This window comes from Platalea leucorodia (genome assembly GCF_965183815.1).
Source record: "Platalea leucorodia genome assembly, contig: HAP1_HAP1_SCAFFOLD_167, whole genome shotgun sequence".
Lineage (NCBI taxonomy): Eukaryota > Metazoa > Chordata > Aves > Pelecaniformes > Threskiornithidae > Platalea > Platalea leucorodia.
In genome coordinates this window covers 110,406-126,245 of record NW_028121382.1, presented here as the reverse complement: position 1 = coordinate 126,245, position 15,840 = coordinate 110,406, and positions in this window count along the sequence as shown.

The following is a 15,840-nucleotide window of genomic DNA, read 5'->3' as shown; positions in this document are numbered from 1 at the left end:
ATGGAGATGGAGGGCAGCAGTGAGCTGCTCAGACACAAACCCCTGGGGACACAGGAGGTACTGGAGATGGTCCAGGGTATGTGCAGGTAACTGCAAGCTCTGCTGGAGCAGCTCTGAGAGACAGGGCAGCATCTGGGGGCAACTTCTTGGAGCTTGTTGGGAAATTCCTCTGCCAATTGAAATGACAGCAGATGCCAAAAGTTAGGGCAACTGAACCTTGCGCTGCTCATTATGTTCAGGGCTTCATCAGCACAACAGTAACTTGGAAAGACAAATGCCGTATCCTTGACCATACACCCCACACACACCTTGCTCATTCTTTCCCCAACTTTTATTGCCAAGCACGACATCACATGGTGTAGGACATCCCATTGGCTGTTGGAGTCAGCTGTCCCAGCTGTGTCCCCTCCCAGCTTCTTGCCCACCCCCAGCCTCATTGCTGGTGGGTCAGCGTGAGAAACAGAGAAGGCCTTGATGCTGTGCAGGCACTGGTCAGCGACAGCTAAAACATCGGTGTGTTCTCAGGGCTGTTTTGGTCACCAGTCCAACACGCGGCACCATAGGGGCTGCTCTGGAGAAACTTAACTCCATCCCAGCCAAAACCAGTGCAGCAAAGCCCATCCTGCTCCTGCCACGCAAGCGACACGCAGCAGAGAGGGGTGTTTGGGCACGCTGGAGGGGCTGTTGCATCCCACAGGCCTTCGCTCCCATCCCTTGTAACTGCCCAACCGCAGCCAGCCCCCAAACTCCACCTGCCCAGACGGGCTCCCCGTAGCAGAGACATTGGTGCAGGGGGCAGAGGGGTTTTTGGGAAAGGACCGGCGAGAAAGGGGATGAGTGTTTCCCAGGACAAGAGGGGAGATCTGTATCCTCTGTACCCAGCTGTGCCGTCTCCCTGCTGGCGTCATAATGCACCTTCAGATGATGCGGGCTGATGTCACAGGGGGATGCCCCACATGACAGGGAGGTCTCCCCAGCGCCCTGGCACTGCCCGCGGCACTTCCCGGCGAGGCCTGGGTGCTGCTGGGCACTGCTCAGGGGCTCCCCACTGCTGCCCTTCGGAGCTGCTCCACAGCCAGGAGCGGGGTCGGGAGGCAGCGGGGCTGCGCTGGGGGACCCTCGCTGACAGGCAGGACCCTTGCTGACAGGCAGAGCAGGGGCACGTCGGTGAGGAGTTTTGGGCGAGGAGCTGCCAAGAGCATCCCTTTCCCTGAGCTGAGGGCAAGCAGCAAGCGCGATGGAGGGCTGCTGCAGCGTGGCCGTCAGCTTGGAGCTGAGCAGCTTGTTCCCCACGCTCCTGCATCTCTCCACCGAGGGTAAGGCTTTTGGGAGCTCCTTCGCGAGGGGTCGCACCGGGGCTGTCCACTGTCAAAAGCTGCAGCTGCTGGGCTGTGGGGGTGGCTGGACAGGGCTGGGGGCTGCCGCGAGAGCCCTGCCTGAGGGTCCCACTGGGCTCGGGGGACAATGTGGCAACCAGGACGCCCGGCTGCCCTGAGCCCCCAGGTCCCCATGGGAATGGCTCGGTCCCCTTGCTAGGGGGGCCGTCCAGGGCCAGCTTCCCCTGGGAGCTGGTACCTCTTGGGGTTCTGGCTCTGGGATGAAAAGGGGTCCTGTGTCCCGGAGGCTGGGGTGTCCTTCAGCTCGCACAGGGCTCTCACGAGCCAGCTGGAAATGCCTCTGCTGTAAATCAGCCCTTTGCCTTGAACTAGTCTCCTTTGGGAGAACCTCTCTTCCTTCCCGTGGGATCCTCTTATGCCACCAGGCTGGCAGATGACGTCCTGGGCTCTGGGGCGCCATCCCTTGCTGGGGGTTAGATGGTCACAGCCCTGGTCCTCAGCCCTTCCCACATGCCCATTTCTGCTCCAGCCCTGCCCCGGGAGCAGGGTAAGGCTGGCAGTCTGAAATTGGGGCACAGCCCAGCTCCGCAGCCGTGGCAGTGTTTGTCTGGGCTGTTGGTGGACACCTGCATCCATCACCCCCTGGGCGAGGAGCTTGCCGAGAGGCTGTGAGCTGGCTGGCCCGGAGCCTGACACCTCCTTCCCTTGCTTTCCAGAGGTTGTGGCTATCTGGGATGCTGTGTCTGCGTACATCCTGGGACAGCTGAAGCTGGACAAGGTGGGCTGGCGTCTCGGTCCTCCTTTGCCCTGGGGAGCCTGGGCCCTGGGGAGCGATCCCTCCCTGAGCATCGTGGCAGCACACCGAGACAACCCCATGTGCCCAGAGCTGCTGCTTGGTCAACCCGGAGAGAAACCAAGTCCAGGTCTAGTCTGAGAAAGCATTGGGCACACGATAGGGCTTCACTCTTCCATGTGCTCAGAGTGGAGAGGACAAGCAGAGAGACAGGGGATTATGCTGGGTCTGTGCCAAGGATAATCCTTGTGGTATTCCCTGTGCTGGGAATGCCTGGCATCTTCTCTAGCCAAGGGATGTTAGCAAATTTTTTGAGGAGGGGAAGAAAACACATGGAGATCATGGGCCTTTCCCAAAGCCTTCACTTTTCCCCTCTCTCAAGTCCTCACTCATCAGCCTTTTTGTCTGTTTCCTGGAAGGGTGTCCTGGTCACAGGACTCGGGACCTTCGCTATGGTGCATGAGCGCTTCCAGGGCAAAGAAGAGGTGTATGTGGTTCGAAGACCCGTCTTCCAGCTGGACATTGATTTGTTACGTCTGCAGGAGTTTGCGTTCCCCACAGTGGTTATCCCCGGTGAGAAGGCAGCGGCCACCCTCCCCTCTGCCCCTCCGTGTCTGGGGGTGGGGTGCGTGCTCTCTGCTCTTTGGAAAGGGCTGGGAGAAGTCGAGAATTGCCTCCAAAGGTCAGGGGACGGCTTGAGCTCCCCCAAAACAAACCACCCCCCAAGAGCTGTTTTCTGTGGTGTTTTGTTATGCATCTTACATGGCTGTTTGGCCTGCTGTGGCAGTGACGATGTTGCTCCTCCTTACAGGCGATGTCAAGATCAAGCCGCTGGACTACAGGTGGCTGTCGCGAGCCACCTCCTTCCCGCGACACGTGGTGGAGGGCTGTGTGCAAGAGACCATACTCTTGTACTCGTTCCAGCTGAGGAACAGGCAGCGCCTCTCCTTCGCCTTCAAGGACATTGGCGTTCTGTCCTGCAAAGACGATGTCCTGTGCATGCGGTTTTATTACGACTGCGTCACAGGGCTGGAGAGCAAGGCCAGCCGGATTGCGCTGCTTCACAGTGTGAGTTGCTCAGGTGTTGAGGGCTGCTTCAGTGTCTTTGGGAAGCCTGTGGAAGGGTGAGCAACCCAATCGCCGTTGGCCAGCCTGGACGTGGCAGGCCAGTCAAACGCCCTTCCCCATGCTCACCCCCACGGACTTCTCCGTTAGCAAAGAAAGTTTCTTGTGAGTTTCTGGGTCCTTGCCTACAAAAAGCCCAGCAACACTGTTGTGCAGTCTCAGTGTTTGCTGTGCAGCTTCTGGAGAGCAGAGCAAGGGCTAAAGTTCCTGGAGGAGGATTTGGAAGAGGGGTTTGGAGAAATGGCTTTCTTTTGGAGCAGGAGACAGGTCTGCGTCCTTTGGGAGCCAAGGGAAAACCGCCTTGGAAACCTTCTGACAGCTCTGTGTCACTTTGCAGAGGCTGTGGATGCCAGGTGCAGCTGTCTCCAGTGGAGCGACCGCCGCTCAGGGCATGCAGGCTGCTCCTGCCCGCGCGTTCCCGAGGTGAGTGCGTTTCCTCTGCAGCCCTCGACCGACCGAGCGGGCGGCTTCCCAGCTCCTGCTGAGCAGTGCACGTTGTTGGGACTTGACACTCAGCGTTGAGTCAGGGATCAATCCTGACTGGTTTCTGGTTAACTAATGCTGAGTTTGGGCTCCATGCGTGTTCTCCTGGAGTGACCAGGCGTCGTGATTCTGTTTCTCACGCCCGGCCTGCCGTCATTCCCATCAGAGAGAACCAACTGCACAAGGAGAGGAGTTGAAGCTGTATTTTCTGGTGTTGGGGGGAGACTGCCCATAAAACCCGTGCATGGCCCCAGAGGAAAAGGGATGCCATGCCTGGCACGGCAGTCAGGAGGATTAGTGCTGGGAAGCTGCAGAGGGTAGGGGGTCATCCTTCTTCAAGCCTGTGTCATCATTTGCTTTCCAGGTTTAAGTTCCTGGTGATCAGCAGAAGGGTGGCCAAGGCTTTCTCCACCTGGCACAAGAAGGCTGCAGAAAAGCGTGGGACGAGAAGAGGTACGGGAACGGGTCCCTGCTGTGCAGGTGGGGCCCTGCCCCACGCGGGGTGACCACAGCCCGGTTAAAAGGCATTCTCCACGGGGCTGCTCTGAAGAGCTTCCTCCTTTCCCAGGTACAGAGGGGCGTCCTGACAAGCTGCTGCAGAGGCGAGAGACGTTTTCCTTCCCCGTGCTGCCAAGCCAGGGGCCAGGCCCAAGGCAGCAAGACGTGGGGAAGAAGACTTCTGCCAGGTGAGCCCCTTGTGGGAAGGGATGAAAGGGATGCTTGCAGCCATGTAGGAGAGACATCCCTTTTGGACACTCCCGCTGCAGGGACTCGGGAAGGTCCCTGACACATGCCCCATGGTTTTTAGGAGCTTGCTTGCCCCATCGCAGGCCCCTTCCTTAGTAGGGAAGACGGCGGATGTTGAGTGCAGCCCACATCACTTTGCTTGCCCTTACAGCAGACCTGAGGTGCAGTCCTCTCCCATCCATCTGATGGGGCTTAGGAAAGGCTCCCCCTTGCCATGGGAAATGGCCCCACCTGCCCTGCTGCTTCTGCCAGCCTGTGGAGCTTCGATAGCAGATGGAAATGGGAGAGCAAACTGCCCCGTGCTCACGCCGACTCCTCCTGGTCTCTCTTTGCAGTGTGCTCCCGCCATGTCCAGGCAGCTCCCCCAGGACGAAGGAGGCAGGCAGGCAGGAGCCAGCTCCTCCAGCCAGGCGCACCGCTGCACTCCCGTCCTCTGAAGGCTGCAAGAGAGCGTTGCAGGTACGTGCTCTGCCTTGCTGTAACGACCATGCTGTTTGAGACCGGGCAAAAGCCTCTTTGTGCAGAGAGCCATCCTGAAAGGATCCCTTGCCATGCATTCATTGTAACCTGTCCGTCACCTCCTTCAGTTCTTCTTCATGAAAAGGAAGGTGCTGCGCGTCCTTCCCGCCTGTTATTGCCCCCTGGGTTGTCGTGAAACACTTGATTCTGGCCAGGGGCTATGGAAAATGTACAAGTCCTCTCTAGGTTGTTGACAGGGGAGGTCTTTGGTCACTCAGCTGTGTTTGCCCTGAGCTGAGGAGCCTGGCATGACTCCACGGCCCCTGATCTGGCAGGGGCAAAGCGCTGCTGACCGACTGGCTGAGGCAAGGGGCACCAAGGCGGGTCAGACCCGAGGGATCCCCCTCCAGGAGCTGAGACTAATCCTGCCTGCTGCTGCGTTTCCATGCCCTCCAGGAGGTCTGGCAGCTGTCTGCAGAGTGGGAGCAAGCAAAGACCCATTGGCAAGAGCGGCGACAGCAAGCACAGGCAGAATGGGCGGCGTGGGAAGCCTGGGCTGCAGGGGAGGACCGACAGCCGCCCCAGGTACGGGCAGTGATTGACATCGCTGAGAGCAGCAGCGACCCTCTCTGTCGAGGCACCCAGGCGGCATCCAGGGGCTGGGAGCAGGACTGACACCCAGCTGCAGGGCAGGGGTTTGCCTGCTCACCCCCGTGAGGGAGAGATCGGCAGCAGGATCCAAGGGGCAAAAGCAGCCGTCAGCTGTGATGACGGGCACGTGGTGCTGAGTTACCCAGCTCCCAGGTCCTGCTGCAGGCCCCTTTCAAGAGGTCCTCTGGGAAGCAGCACCTCTCTTTGCCATCTGCTTTGCTGAGAGCGTCTCCTCCTTGGCAGGCACTCGGCACTGGAGGCACTTGGACTCCCCACCCTCCAGCCCAGCCCAGGAGAAAGGAGGGCAACGAGAGGTGGAGAAGGGCTGCAAAGCCTCTCCCAGCAGAGCAGATGGCAGCAGCAGCCCAGCTGGACAGACTCCAGCCTGAGTAAGTGTGTGTTGGCTCTGGCCACAGCCTGGGGCAGTCGAGCAGCCGTGACCCCACAGAGATGTCCAGGACCCCCATCCCTGCGCCCTGGGGTTGTGTAGGACACCCTCTGATGTCTCCTAACACGGGCATGACGTGGGTTACCCCCACAGCCAAGGCCCAAAACTCACCACAGGGTGAAAGGGTGGGCACATGCGGGACCGGGTGCGTGCAGAGGCTGGACGAGGGGAGAGGCAGAAGGGGTCTCCGGCAGGGGCTGAGGGATGATGTTTCCCTGCTGTTGCAGCCACCTTTCCCCACGAGCGGTCCAGGTCCTGAGACGGCTGGAGCCACATCAGGTGCAGAGGAAGATCTTCCAGCACGTCGCTGAGAACAACAGGCGGCGGCAAGAGCAGCAGAGGCAGCTCCCCTGGTAACTATCTCCAGAAAGGGGTGGTGTTTCCCCCCGCTGCAAGGCCCATCCCTGCACTGAGGGCAGCCCTGTGGGAAAGCGGGATTTCTCTGACATCCCTCGCAAGACCAAAGCAGGTTCTGGAGGCTGGCTTTGGGCTGGACCTCCCTGACACCCGAGGGGTCTGCCTGGGCCCCCAGGATTGGCTTTCCATGGGCGATGTGAAAGTCCTGGCTGAAGACCGAGGGATCCCTCTGATGGCTGGCTCTCCCCTTTCCAAACCAGAGAGCATGTCCTTCCCTTGCAGAGTCCTGGGCCAAGACACCTTGCCCCGAGGGGGGACACCTGTATGGGACACTCAAGGTCTTGGCCCAACCTGACTCAGCCCCAGGCTGATCAGCTGCACCTGGGACCTTCTCATGGGCTGGGGCACAAGGGGCCTCTCCCACTTCACAGACACCTTGAGGCTTCATCGCAAGCAGATCCCATCACAGGCGGCCTGAGCTACGCCTGCAGCATTTCTCTGCCTTCTCCCTGGTCAGACGATCATACGCTTTTCTTTCTTCCTCCCTAGCGCTAGATGCTGGTACCGCAGCAGAGGGGAAGGTGCCGGGAGCGGCGGCTGTAGCACTGGCTGTTAGCAAAGGGGCTGGGTGGCTTCTCAGCTGTCAAGATCCACCTAAAAATACAAAATAAAGAGCTCTGGGGCTGGACTGACTGGCCTGTGCCTGGAGATGGATCGGTCTAAAGGGATTATACACACCCCATGTGTGATCCCAGAACTGCTTGTAGGGGCAGGAAGGAATAAAGTGCGCACATACCCCCCAGCTCAAACACGTGCAGTGCCACTCCTGCACATCCCAACACACAGGCAGCATGGCAGTGGAGGCTCTCACGCTCTTCCTGGGGATACATCATATTATTTACAGAATTTACTTTGTCTTTAGGTTAGAGTAAACTCCAAGTAAGGGTGGCAGGATTTTTTTTTCTTTTTTCGTGTTGGAGAATGTAAGTGTAGAATGTCGAAGTCCATCCTGGAGATAAATGGCTTTTCACTGATGCTTGCTGTACAAAAATGTTTTCTAGCTATGAGAGAAGGTACTGTAGAAAACGAAGAGGGACCAGTGATCCATTAAGTTGAGTTACCCTTCTGTGTTAGCCTCTACCAGATGCTTCCTGTGAAGCTGCAAGAATTCCCTGTCGACACCAAGCTGTTCACAGAGGAAGTTTCTTTCTGACCTGAGGCATTTATCTGCCAGAAGCTGTTTGTTAACTGGTCTGCTTTGTTGCTACGCCAGTGTCTGTGGTACTAATCAGCGGCATGCGCAAACTGAGTGTAGGCACCAAACTCACATCTTTCTTCTTGGGAAGGTTCTTTTCCTGTTGTTTCAAGTAAACTTGTATTTTTGAGGTATGTTTAGGTTGGATATTATGAAAAACTTCTTCACTGAAAGGGTAGTCAGGCATTGGAACAGGCTGCCCAGGGAAGTGGTTGAGTCTCCATCCCTGGAGGGATTTAAAAGCCAGATATATGTGGTGCTTGAGGACATGGTTTAGTGGTGGACTTGGCAGTGCTGGGTTAACGGTTGGACTCGATGATCTTAAGGGTCTTTTCCAACCTTAACGATTCCATGATTCTATGAATCTCTCCATACTGGCTAAGGAAGGAGGTGTTTCTGTAATTATTTTGCTGGGGAAGGTGGTGCGGCCTTGAAGCCCTGGGAGGCGGGGAAAGGTCTTATGTCCGGCACAAAGCCGGGAGCTCTGACCCCACCGTGAGCCCTTCTCTGCCCACGGCTCCCGAGAAGCATTTTCACCTCCCCACGGGCCTTCCCGGTGCCTGTTGGGATCCCTGCCCTGGAACACGCCAGGGCACGGGCACCGCTGCTGCGGGAGACACGGCGGGACAGGGGCCCCGCCCACCCGCTCCCGCTGGAAGCCCCGCCCCCTCCCAGCACCCGCAGGGGCCCTGTGCCCCGGAAGTCGCTCTCCTCTACCGGCCATGTGCTCTGCTGGGATTGGCTGGCAGGACCGGCCACCACTCCTGCCGTCCCGAGGGGCACGCCCCAAAGGAAGCCCCCTGTCATTTCCTACAAGGAGGCCACCACTTCTGACAGCCTCATTCCCCACGTCTTTTCATCCTGCACTGTGATTGGCTGACAGCCATTTCATGACACCTTCATATCCACATGTTCTCAGGGAGCCCTTGAATTGGCCGCCCACCTCATTTGGTCCAGGAAGTGCTCAAATATAAAAATATCTACATTTATTTAATATATATGTATTTAAAAGTAAGTGTACAAGTACATATAACTATTTTACTTTTATTTAATAAGTACAGTATTTTTAAATCTATACTTTTGTATATGTATTTAAGTATAGAAGTTTTTATGTATATGTAAACATTTATAAAGCTATAGCAAGTAAATATATATAGCCTTAAAAACATAGGTATAAAACGGATAAAATCTGTTTTTAATAAGAGCTACTGGAGTGAGCACTTAAAGTTTAAATGTGAAGAGAAACAAAAGGAAGAGGCCAGGTGGGGGTCCCCCACTTTCCCAGGCTGCAGAACAAGCCCTGACAGGTCTGGGGTGGGGGTGCTTCAGGAGGGCAGAGGGGTGCCCGAAAGGTGGTGGGACGTGGACAAGCTGGAACGTGCCCAAGGGCTACGGCCACCTCCAAGGAATAAAAGACTCCTTTGCCACACGATATTGAATATATATCACCACATATATATATATATATATATAAAATATATAAAATCTATAATATATAATAATACACAATATTATATATACCACAATATATATAATATATAATGATATTGTAATATATCATAAATTTATTATATATTTAGATTATATTATATTATAGTATACTATTACACCAATTATTATATTATATTGTATGGTATTGTATTGTATTATAATTATTAGGATAATTATGACATTTGTTATCAAAAGTATTATAATAAAATAAATTATTATAACAATATATTTAATATGATTATAAGTATTATAATTATTAAAATATAATTATTATATTATATTAAGCTATATTATAATATATTTAATGATATATATTATATATAAAATATATCACCATATATATACAATATATCACCGCACGAGTACATAGGAAATACGTTGGTATGTGCTTGTGACGTCACTGGAGCCTGAGTACCTCAACAGGACGTACATGGCAAATGGGCAGATACGTACTTGTGAGGTCGCTCTCAGACAACAGGCCAGGGGCTGACCCATGGCATGTGCAGCTTGTTGTGAGGGCTCTGCTGCCTGAGTAGCTGCTAGGCCAGGAGCAGGCCCATGGCTTGTGTCTGTGCTTCTGAGGTCACTCCTGCCTGAGGAGCTAGTAGGCCAGGAGCAGGCCTATGGATTGTGTACGTGCTTGTGAGGTCACTCATGCCTGAGGAGATGATAGGCCAGGAGCTGGCACATGGCTTGTGAATGTCTTTGTGATGTCAGTGGTGCCTGAGTAGCTGGTAGGCCAGGAGAAGCATGTCTTGTGCTGGATATTTTGAGGTCAGAGGTGCCTGAGAAGCTGGTAGGCCAGGAGTAAGCACCTGTCTTGTGTAGGTGTTTGCAAGGTCATCTGTGACTGATGAGCTGATGGGCCAGGAAGAGGCCCATGGGTTGTGTGCGTGCCTGTGAAGTCACTGCTGCCCTGGTAGCTGATAGGCCAGGAGCAGGGCCATGGGTGGTGTAGGCTGCTGTGGTGTCACTGGTGCCTGAGTAGCCGATAGGTTGGCTGTTGGGTCATTGGTGTCCAAATACCTGATAGGCCAGAAGCAGGCACATGGCAGGTTTAGATGTTATGACATCACCTGTGGCTGAGTGACGGATAGGCCAGGAGCATGCACATGGCTTGTGTACGAGCTTGTGATTTCACGAGTACTGGATCAGCTCATAGGCCAAGAGCAGGCATATGGCTTGTGTGGGTGCTTCTGATGTCATCAAAATAATGTTTAGTCCCCACCCAAACATGGCTTTTTGGAAGACCAATCAACAGCAGAAGCCCGTGCACAGCACCCACCCCCGTGTGACAGAGTAACTCTTGAGCAGAGAGCGATGGCAGCAGGAGGGTGTGAGGTCACCGTCACTATAACTGCTGAGCACCCAGTGGTGGCTGTAGGAGGGTGTGAGGTCACCGTCACTATAGCTGCTGAGCACCCAGTGGTGGCTGTAGGAGGGTGTGAGGTCACCGTCACTATAACTGCTGAGCAGCCAGTGGTGGCTGTAGGAGGGTGTGAGGTCACCGTCACTGTAACTCAGAAGCACACAGCTGTGGCAGGAGGAGGGTCTGAGGTCCTGTCACCGATGGCACCGCGTGGCCGTGGGGCTCGGTGCAGAGCGGCCGTGTGCATCAGCGGGGCATGCCGGGGGCCGGGAGCTGCCCGGCCCCGTGTCTGCGAGGCCGAAGGAGCAGCCCCTGCAGCCCTGGCTGGAGCAGTCGGGGTGGGGGTGGCTCGGGGGCACCGCAGGGATGTGCCTGGGCACGGTGCCAGGAGGAAACCACAGACTTCCTGCCCGGCGCTGCGCTGCGCGGGGAGCGCGGCGAGCGCTGCGAGGCCACGTGGGCTGTGGTTTGTGCACCTGCAGGCTCCAGCTCCCGATGCGCCTGTGGGGAAGAACGGCCCCTCGGGGACAGGCTGAGAGTCAGGGGCCTGACGGAGCCTCTGGGCTGCAGGTCTGCTGCCAGGGCCAGGCCATGGCCCAGCTCGGGCTCCTGCGAGGGACCCAGGGTGGGGCTGTGCAGGGAGGGACGGGCGAGCCAGCCCTCCTGGGATGGAGCTCTTCCCCTGCCCAAGGCCCTTGCCCAGCTGCTGCTCCCAGCACAGTGGGGTCCGTAGCAGGGGCAGGGGCTGTTTCCTTCCCGTCCTGACACAGACCCCGGTGCAGTCCCAGCTCCGTGGTTCCACAGCTCAGTGGTGGCTGGACACTCACACCTTGGGTTCTTGGATGAGCCCACCGTAGAAGATGCTCAGTGCTCCCAGTCCCCACAGCAGGGTGCAAGGGGTGACGGACTCATTTCCCCTCCACACTCAGCTTCTCCCATGACGATCCCCTTACGTAACGACCATGACACCCGCAGCGGGACACATATGTCCCTCATATATGGTCATGAACGGCGCTCGCGAAGTTCATTGGAGGGCTGGGCTGTGTCGGAGGGGAGATAGCTCCCGACAACGTCTCAAAAGGTGCTGCTGCTGCTTTGATTGGCTCCTCCTGCAGCTGTGTCGGCATCTGCAGAGATATATTACCCTCCCATCGTCGTTGTCCCCGTGAGTCCCCAGGAGCCGTGGCAGGGAGTGGGGCACAGCAGGGCTGTGGCAGCAGGGCAGGAGGCTCAGGATGGGGATGGAGGCACTCCTGTCCCCTCGGGTGCTGTGGCTGCTCCTCTGGGTGCAGCTGGGCAGGGGTAAGTGCCAGTTCCCTTGTCTCACAGCCCAGGGCCAGCGGGTACCAGCGGGGTCATCGGGATCCCTTTGGGAATGGGGTTTCTTTCCAGGCTCCGCTGAGACAAGGGTCAGAAGGTGCTCAGGTCCATGGACCTTGTGCCTTTCCCTGTGCCTCTCTGTGTTTAAGGCAGCCTGTGCCTGGCTGCATTTATGGACACCCCCATCCTGGGTGACCCTTTTGGGACCCCTTGTCCCCCAGGTCTGTGCCCCTGAGGCTGGCAGTGGCCCAGGTGGTGATGGCAGCACTCAGCGACCCCCAGGGCACAGCCAATCTCCAGGGTGCCCCGGAGGGTTTGTGTGCTGCTCCCTGCCCCAGGGTGCAGGGGAACCCCGACCCCAGGAAGGCAGTTTGTGCCCCACAGAGAGAAGGGGCCCGGGCTGTCTGCACCCACAGGTGGCAGAGAAGTTTCCTTCCTGGGGGCCTCGGTCAAGCACAAGAGTTGGCCTGATGCCTGGGCAAGGAGAAGATATGGGTTCGGGGGATCCTTGGGATCATCTCGGTGCTCCCTGAGGACATGGGAAGCCCTGGGGGTGGTGTGGGTTTGGGTGGTGGCAGGGCAGGTGGTGGGCAGGGGAAGCTGCGGGCCTGGGGGCATGGGGCTTTCCAGGGTGTGCTTGGCTGGGGAGGAGACGGTGCCCTGTGCAGGGCCTGTGGGCACCGTGTGTGGGTGGGCGTGGGCATGTGCAGGGGGCTGTTGGAATGGGAGGAGGTGCCAAGGGCTGTGGGGCAGTGAATGGCCCAGCAGGGCTGGGGTTGGCCCCCCCAGCCTGCACAGCCCGTGGGGAGAGGAGGGACCCCCACACTTCCCCAGGCACAGCTCAGAGAGGAGAGGGCTCCCAGCCTCTGGTGCTGTGACTCGACTCCCAGACCTGCAGCCTGGGGCTCGGCCCTCTCCTGACCGGTCCCGTGTTTTGGTGTTTGAAGGAGCTGCGGAGGTGAGGCTGGAGGCTGGCGGCGGGCGCTGTGCTGGGAGAGTGGAGGTGAAACACCAGGGCCAGTGGGGGACCGTGTGTGGTTTCTCCTGGGACATGGCCGATGCTGCAGTGGTTTGCAAGCAGCTGGGCTGTGGGTCTGCTGTAAAAGCTCATTCCTGGGCACACTTTGGGCAAGGATCTGGCCACATTTGGATGGATGATGTTGCCTGTGCTGGCACCGAGTCTGCCCTGTCTGACTGCAGACACAGTGGATGGGGTAAACACAACTGTGATCACCGTGAGGATGCTGGAGTGACGTGTTCAGGTAAGGGGTCAGCCCTTTCCCCGCCTTTGAGGCCAGGATGCGGGGAGGGAACTGGCTGTGCCCTCAGGAAGCAATGAGTGGATGCCACAGCAGGGCCCAGTGTGGCCGTTCTCACTGCTGAGCTGGGACATATGTTGCTGCTTTTGCCAGTCCCTGAGGAAAGCCCCGTGAGAGCCCACCCTGGGTGCGCACACCCTTCCTGGTCCCTGAGGGGGCTCAGCCCAGACTCCGTTGGTGCCTGGGGCTCAGGTGAAACCCCCTCCCTGCCCCTTGGTGTCTGTTGGTGCCCATCTTTCTCCTCCCATTCAGCCAGGACCTGTCTGGCATTGCCAGGGGCCAGGTCCCCCCATGCCAGAGGCACTGAGAGTGGCTCATGCGGCCACCCACAGCCCCAGGGAAGGGCGCAGAGTGGCCGGGGACTTTTGGGTTGTGCCTCCTGGCAGGCATGAGTCCCTCGGCCTAAGCAAAGGGGCTGCTCAGAGGGGGAAAGCGCTGGCCTTGAGCAGAGGAGCAGGGTGGGGCGCAGAGCACCCCATTCCTCTCCCAGGGTCACCCCATGAGAGCCAGCCCACGTGGACATGGCCCCGTGCTGTCAGTGCTGACCCGCTGCCCAGCCTCTCCTGCCTGCCCCAGCCCCGGCTGCCCTGTGCCCCAGGGGCTTTGCCAGCCCTTGCACTGTCCTCGGTGCCTGTCCTTGCACCAGGAGCTCATGTCAGCCCAGGGCTGCCCCTCTGCCCGCTCTCCTGCCCTCTGCCTGGCCGTTGATGGGGATGGGCGTGCCTGGCAGTGCACTCTGGCCCTGGCTGAGGACCCCCTCCCTGGGCAGGTGCCAGAGTGGGGGCTGGCACAGACACTGACTGTACATAGAGCTGTGCCATAGCTGTACCCCGTGAAATGGCCCATCTAACAGCAGTGCCCCAGCAGCCTGAGACCACCCTGAGAGAAGGGTGTGTTACTGGGAATTCCAGGGGTTCCTCAGCCAGGCCCTGAGCTCGGTGGGCAGATCAGGCTGCAGCAGCCAACAGTGCCTTGGCCAGTCTCCCTGGGCCCCAAGTGCTCGCAGTGCTGCCAGGAAGCCCAGGGTCTCCAAAATGGCAGCAGTTGGTCCGAGCAGTGCCTACGGCTGGGGGTTTGGGAGAGAAGCAAGGCCACAAGTGCTGTGCTGATGGCTGAGGAGTGGCAGGGTGTCCCTGGTGTGTTTGTGCCATCAGCAGCCACTGGGAGCTGCTGGGAGGGTCGTGGGGCTCTGTGCCTGTGGCCACCTTGCAGACCAGGTGGGACGTGGGCATGTAACTGCCAGAGGGCTCTGGCAACTCTCTGGGGACTTTGATTGCTCCAGGATTTGTCCGGCTGGTCGGAGGGGAGAGCCCCTGCTCAGGACGCGTGGAGATCCGTGATGGGAACCAGTGGAAAACTGTCTGTGACTCAGACTTTGGTCCCAAAGCTGCCGACGTGGTCTGCGGGGACTTGCAGTGTGGCGCAGCCCTGCCTGTGCCCAGGGCAGCTCACTTTGGAGAAGGTGTTGGTGCCATGTGGGACAGAGAGCTGCAGTGTGTGGGGAATGAATCCCTTCTCATCTCCTGCCCCAGGGGATCCCGCAGAGACCAGCCCTGCACCCACACGAACGCCGCTGGTGTCACCTGTACCCGTAAGGACTGAGGGTGGGGTGTTCCATATCTGGGGGTGTGCTGGGGCCAAGGGGAGCAGGGCCGGGACAGTGCCATGCTGTGCTGGGTGTGAGGGCTGGAGGGGTGATGTGGTTGTCTGCAGCCCTAAAATCAGGCAGAAGGAGGAGAAAGACAGGCTTTCCTCCATTTGGCTGCTCCTCCAGCTCCTGAGGAAGCGAGAGCACAATTCTGCCCTGTCTCATCCTTCTCTGTCCCCAGAGTACACAGGGTTCAGGCTGGTGAACGGCAGCACGGCGTGTGAGGGGAGGGTGGAGGTCCAGGTGCTGGGGACCTGGGGCACCCTCTGTGCCTCCCGCTGGGATCTCTTGGATGCCCATGTTCTCTGTCGTCACCTTGACTGTGGGTTTGCTGAGTCCATTCCCAGAGTAGAGCGTTTTGGGAGAGGAACAGGACCTGTCTGGAGAGACTCATTCCACTGTGACGGGACTGAAGTCCACCTGGGACAGTGCCCAGTGATCACCCTGGGGGCCTCACCGTGCTCCCATGAGAACGAAGCTGCTGTCATTTGCTCAGGTGAGTGCTGGGACAATGCTGTGTTAACTCCATTTGCCCCTTGGGTGTTGCATGGCCACCCAAAGCAGAGGACCTCATGGCAGCACCAGAGTGAATTTCTCCCTGGAGAAACCCTAGCTTCACCAGGAATGCTCTGGAGAGCTTTAGCTGCTCAGACTGTCCACCCTGATGTGGGAGAGCTGAGGACTTAACAGGGTCAGGCCTCTCTGCCCCACCCAGGGCAGGGGCTCAGGCCTTGGGGCCACCACCAGGCCAGCAGTCCTCTGCTCTCCTGCTGCAGGACAGACCCAGAACAGGGCTGTGGGGCTCAGCTCCATCCCTCTGGCTGCAGACAGCCATGTCCCAGCCCCAGAGAGCCCAATCCCCCACCCACAAGGGGTGTGAGCTGCAGAGCAGGACTGGGCTGTGCCCTTGCTTCTGGTCAGCACAAGACCCAATCTTGTCCTGTTTGATCGGAAAGGCCCCCCTTGCTCTGCTCCCTGCCAGGGACACAGGCTCCCAGGCCCAGATCCCCAGGGATGCAGAGGGGCAGAGGCGTGTGT